Source organism: Leguminivora glycinivorella, chromosome 4 (genome assembly GCF_023078275.1).
Source record: "Leguminivora glycinivorella isolate SPB_JAAS2020 chromosome 4, LegGlyc_1.1, whole genome shotgun sequence".
NCBI classification, from domain to species: domain Eukaryota; kingdom Metazoa; phylum Arthropoda; class Insecta; order Lepidoptera; family Tortricidae; genus Leguminivora; species Leguminivora glycinivorella.
The window spans coordinates 14788169-14794255 of record NC_062974.1 but is presented as its reverse complement, the minus strand read 5'-3'; positions in this window follow the sequence as shown (position 1 = coordinate 14794255).

Here is a 6087-nt window from a genome sequence, read left to right as displayed (position 1 = left end):
CACGTCGGTGGCAAACAGGCATACGGTCCGCCCTGATGGAAAGCGGTCACCGTAACGCCTGCAACTCAGGGGACATCACATACGCGTTGCCGACCCATTAGAAACTTGTAGATGCACTCCTTTTTTGAAGAACCCTATATACACCGTGTCCAATAAGTTTGAATACAGCACAAATAGCCAATAAAACAAAATGAACAAATAGTTACTACATTATTATTATATTTTATGAATGGCACTCTTATTTACTACATTCACAACAAATGTTTTGGAATAACTCCAGCATTAACTTGTTTACCAGCCTCAAACGCTTCTCAAACGGATCACACGCGGCACGCACCGTTTTCTTCACATTTCATCCCAAATACTCTCGATAACCTTTTTGAAATGATCTAGGTTTATGATTTTATAAAAATTTAGTCTTTAAAGCATGTATGACCATACAAAATAGTCTAATACACCTAAACCTGGAGGCCTGGGTGGCCACTCATGTTTCGGATAAAAAACTGCCAAATTAGTCTGAAACTACGCTAGAATACCATTTCAAAACCTAGCCGAATGTGCTGGAGGTAATGTGCTGGAGTCTTGTTGGGACACATGATACTCATTCCCAAGCATCCTTTTTAACTTTAAGGCATTTTTTCTCCAAAACCTTGGTTTTAAAGAAAAAAACGTTGATTTTAACGCTTTTATCTGTAAGTACTGAAGGTAGTTTACCTCGCTTACATACTGCATCCCACACCTGGGCCGATGGTGAGCTCTGGAACCTAGGCACATTTTTCTAGTTGCCCGGAACGTTATCTATCCTCGGTACCCATAATAGTTTATTTTGGACACGTGGCGTCTGTTTTATCACATACAGATTCTCCTTATAAAAAATAACTCGTCACCTGCGTGCCGAGCAAGTATTTCGTTGGCACTTTACCTCTTTGTTTTTCTTAGACACTTCGGAAATTTCATGTACTTTGTGCTTGTATTTTATTAAGAGGAATATACTCTTTAGTTTAAATAAGAATTTGATGGCCTGTGATCCCTATATCTTTAGAACTGAGGTAAAATGTGAGTATTCGGACTTATTGGACACGGTGTACTGTAGTTCATCGGGAATACCTCGGCACTTAGGCACATAGACTATAGTAGTACATTACGATACAAGTGCGAAAAAAGGAAATTCGAAACTAGTGGCGCTAAATTAAAGTTAAAACACACGAGTTACGAATTTCCTTTTCGCACGTGTATCGTACGATGTTTTCCAGTGCAGATGGCCCTCCGATCCCATCTGTAGATGCTGAAAACGTCGCGGTTGTAGGTACGATACACGTGCGAAAATCGAACTTCCTTTTTTTTCGTACTTGTATCGTAATGTACCTACTGTCTTTTTTCTTTTTTGTTACGGTCATCTCAAATCAAATAGTAAGTACGGCCAAAAAATTGAGGATGTCCTTCAGTGAAAATAGAATACATAACTTAAAGCTCGTAAATTTGAGTAGAAATACTTATAGATACCTATAATATTAATATAAACATTCCTTAGTTATTAGGACATTTCTATTTTACAGGAGTACAAAAAAGTGTAATCATTACTAAGGAATGTTTATATTAAAGCGTCTTATTATACCTACCTATTGGGGAATTCCTTGCCTACGATACAAGCATTAACATTAATGAATATTAAATTCCTCTTTAGCAACGACAGGAAGTATACAAACAGTGTATATATTTACATACAATATAATAGGTAATACTTACTTATATAACGTGCCTATAAAACAATGCATTAAGTAGGTACTTATTGGAATTATAGGTATGCAAAGCACTGTAATTATTGGGGTGTTTTTTTATTTTGTAATTTACCAGTGTGCTGTGCCTATCCCGAGTTTCCGAGATGCAGTCGATCGCAATTAAGTACCGGTTGACAACACTGATGTTTATTACGTTCGATATTAGAAATATTATAAATGTAACTCCTTTCACTCCTTTGTCAGTGTGTCGATGATTCTCTTAGAACCATTGAATTTTATCTAAGGGACAGCGGGACAAATCCCGACTGGAGGACAATTGTAACTGATCCAGTTTTAAACCCCCACGAAAAAACGACGGGGTGTCTGTCTGTCTCTCTGTCCGTCTGTCTGTCTGTCTGTTTGTCTGTCTGTGTGTGTGTGTGTGTCTGTCTGTGGCATCGTAGCTCCCGAACGGATGAACCGATTTAGATTTAGTTTTTTTTTGTCTGAAAGCTGAGTTAGCCGGGAGTGTTCTTAGCCATGTTTCATGAAAATCGGTCTACTATGTCGCAGCCGGGGTTTTTTTTTTAATTTTAATTTTGTGGTTAGGTAATTATTACCATTATTACACTATTAAGTCCACATGTATCCACTATCCACTAAACATACGTTACGTGCCATACATAACAAGTAGACACTCTAAGCCCCGCCTTAATTAATAATGCTAACATTGTAAAACATGGGGAAAACATGGATCTGTTGCATTTGCCCCCCTAGTCGAAATTGACCCGCTGTACCTTTTGTAAATTTCCTATAGATACTCTGATACGATGTTCAACAATCAGATATGAAAAACATTTTCTAATAAATTGAATAGCCAAAATAGAATAAAAAATCGGCCCACTACGAAAAAAAATAAAAGTCCCATTTCATAACCGGGTTACATAGGAAGAAAAACAAAGTCTTCTTCTACGAAGCGTGGGTGAGAAGTTTAATCCATATAAATAACTTAATATCGTTGTTTATTAACATTTCAAGCTATTTTCATAACAGTTGAGCGGTTTGAGTTTTCGCAATTTGCAACTTTCTTACTTAAGTAACACACAACACAACCGGTCGACATTTATTGTCACAGTTAGTCTACCGACCGAGCAAGTGTAATACGACTGCATATTTAGTTATTTACCTAGTATGTTATGTATAACAAAGATTTCGTCCGGTTTGCGAGTTGCTTCGGTCTCCTGCAACGCATAATCGTCAATCAAAGACCCCAATTGGCCCAATTCTGTGTTTCTGACCACTCCGTCACGCCTCCATCTTTGTCTATTATAAATAAAAATTCTGCTGTGCTCGAAGGTTAACTGGAAAATATTCCTTAACACATGCAATGTTCGTATTTTATGAATCGGCATTCATAAAATACGAACGTTCACCGGCGTGAACACGGGTTCGCCTTTCACAATGACAAGTGTTTTGACCTGTTGAAAGCAATTGATGTATTTCTATAGCTGTTGATTACAATATTTATGATTCTCGTAACTTAAGTACAGTCCATTCAAAAGCCTCACTCGGTCAAATTTTGGGGACAATAACAAGACAAGAATTCAGGGTGGCTAGCCGAATGGCACAATCGCTCACGAAACGCTCACGAAACGAAGCGCTAGTAGATATCTATCTCTATCGCGCTTGCGTATTGGCGCGACAGAGCCAGCGGCGTATCGCTTTCGTTTGGCGTCGGAGAAATGCCATTCGGCTACGGGGCCTGGCCTATCAACTTTTCTCTAATGGATGGATCGAGGATGCATTAATACACGCGCTGCCGCATTTTTGACGTGGCACCGTAATTTAGTGGCGTGTAACAATAAGAGCGTTAATGACTACGTTCCGCAAAACTTACTTCTACCTAAGTAGATATATGTTGTAACCGATTTACCCGAGAGTGAGTCAGATAAGTTGTAGCTCCGGTTTACTAAATTGCTCTACGAAAATTAAGCACTTAGGTAACCATCGTAAATATTACCCTAATGTTTACGTATTTGTGTGGGACAATAAATGTTGTAAGTATTTGTAACGGCTCGAATCATGAAACATTGAAGAGCTAAAGAAAAATCTTGTTTTTTTTTTCAGTACTTATATTATAGTATTTTATTGCTTTTATGTAAAATTTGTATAAAATACAAGATTTTCTGGTCTTAATTCCGATTTATAAGCTATTGTTATAATTTTAATTATACCTATTACATTCGGTGCGCGAACATTTTCTTATTTTTTTCTACTCCCGAACTGTTATTCGTCATTTACAGGGTCGTGCATATTAGATCTTTAAAACCCTACATAAAAGTCTATTCCCCAAAGCCAACTTCAGCCGGCTTTCTGCACATGCGCGCAGTAACGAAATAGTTATCACTGCTTCCAGTAGTTCCACGGGTGGTAAATCATCTTTATTACTAGATTCACCTACTTTTATCAATTTTAAAGCAGTTAATTTGACTTTATTCAAGGTCAAATTACTTTACCCACTAGTGGATAAAATGCGTTTTTACCCACTGGTATTAAAGGACAAAACACGTGTTTCCGAGCTAGTGAGGGGAAATAGTTATTTGTTATACAAGGGGGCAAAGTTGTATTTTAACGCCGAGTGTGGAATTGAAAAATGAGCAAGTGAAAGGATTCTATAGTTGAACCACGAGCGAAGCGAGTGGTTCGAGAATAGAATCCTGAACTTGCGAGTTTTTTAACACACGAGAAGTAAAATACATTTGCACCCGAGTGTAACACAAAACTTTTCCCCTCACTATAGCGAGGAAACTATAACGCAAAAAATGCGTTTATCACTGCTTCCACTAGTTCCACAGGTGGTAAATCATCTTTATTACTAGATTCACCTACTTTTATCAATTTTAAAGCAGTTATTTGACTTTATTCAAGGTCAAATTACTTAACCCACTAGTGGATAAAATGCGTTCTTACCCACTGGTATTAAAGGACAAAACACGTGTTTCCGAGCTAGTGAGGGGAAATAGTTATTTGTTATACAAGGGGGCAAAGTTGTATTTTAACGCCGAGTGTGGAACACACGAGAAGTAAAATACATTTGCACCCGAGTGTAACACAAAACTTTTCTCCTCACTATAGCGAGGAAACTACAACGCAAAAAATGCGTTTATCACTGCTTTCAGTAGTTCCAAGTAGAAAAAGTATTGTATGCAACGGTGTTTAACTGAGTACTCGTTCTCACAGTTGTGCTAAGAATCAACCAATATATAATTTTGTCTTCGGTTACCGCGATAGTTACTCATGAAATAAAACTATGGAAACGGATTAAATCGCGTATAATGAATTTAAAATACATCCCGACGTTACACATCCCGTCCCGACACATAGCGGATGTCAAGCACCGTCGGCAAAGGTCTGCAGTCTCTAAACATGTCATGGATAAAGTCAATCATGCTATAAAGTTTGACAAGCCTCTGGTTCTTGCTAAGGAGAAGCGATATATACCCAGAATGTTGCGAGAGGCCATTGAGATCAAAAAGTATCCAAACTTTAATAGAGAGGATGGCTTTACTTTACCACCGGCTTGGGATCCAGTAGAGTACATCTGATAATGGAACAAGCACGACGAAGGCTGTGAGGCATTTGTGTTGTATGGTGTTGGACATTTGCAGTTTGTTCTTTGTCAATTTTGTGTAGATTAATTGTTGTTTTTAACATAATAATGGTAAATTTTTTGAATATTGTATAACTAGCTTTATTAACTGCCTTAGAAATCTATATTATTTGTGGTCATGGTTCGTTAATATTTCTTGTATGTGGGTAGCTTTTGCACATTTTAATTTTTCCTCAGTCACCCGTTGACCACGAACGCTGTAAAGAGTTCGAAACGTCGGGATGTATTTTAAATTCATTATACGCGATTTAATCCGTTTCCATAGTTTTATTTCAATATATAATTGTAAATGTATACAGACAGTGTACAGTCAAGGCATTCAATATTGTTGCGTACAACGTGCCAAAAATATGTAATCCACAACCATACCGTATAAGCAATAAAGTCGTGTATACAGACTTTTGCAACTATGTCCGCATCTATACGATATCGAAATACCTTGGCTGCACATTGTCAAAGAAACCTTCATGTTGTGAAGAAACTGTTAACCTTTGCTCCGTTGCAGCAAGTGGGTAGGCGGGTGATACGACAGGTTGTGTTTTGACATGTGACGTACCTACACGTACAACAGGTTAAGGCTGCAGCAACGACAGACACGCGACACGCGTTTAATGAATAGCGATATAGATCAGTCAATGAATGCTCAAAAGGGGGGTCTAGGTGGAATGGCCGAAAGCAGAAAGTTTCACTACGGGATGT